General features: G+C 41.7%; 1 pseudogene; it reads left to right on the top strand.

Moving 5' to 3' along the window:
• Positions 1-426, top strand: part of LOC119591763 — a 2,876-nt pseudogene extending 2,450 nt beyond the window's left edge.
• The last annotated feature ends 20 nt before the right edge of the window (positions 427-446 follow it).

Raw genomic sequence — 446 nt, 5'->3', positions numbered from 1 at the left:
GTCCTATTTACTATCTCTTCATATTGTCATTTCCATCTACGTAATTGATAGTTTTTTTCAAATCTGTTGATTAATTTATTTGTTTATAAGGAAGAGTCCTTTCCTTGTAGAGTCTACATTTATCAAGAGTGTCGAACATCGTCTCATCCGTGCCTTATAATCCACTGCAGATTTGAGAACCTACATGGCGAGTCAGAGCAGTTCCTGAACTACCTGAACTGCGGCTCGGAGGTAACTCTGTTAAGGAGAAACTCAGGGCGGAAGCCCAACAGCTCGACCGCTGAAACTGACTGTTCCTTCTTCGGCCAGATTTCGGTCAGACTCATCGGGCAGATTGTTGCGAAGTACGAAAAGGACCTTGAACTCTTTTAATACAACCCGGATGAATATTATAAATGTGCTTCGGATTATACGAAGCTACAATGAGTATCAGCTAAGTGCACATG

Source organism: Penaeus monodon, chromosome 29 (assembly GCF_015228065.2).
Source record: "Penaeus monodon isolate SGIC_2016 chromosome 29, NSTDA_Pmon_1, whole genome shotgun sequence".
NCBI lineage: Eukaryota > Metazoa > Arthropoda > Malacostraca > Decapoda > Penaeidae > Penaeus > Penaeus monodon.
Note: the sequence above shows the minus strand (reverse complement) of the source record. Positions and strands in the feature narration are given on the sequence as shown.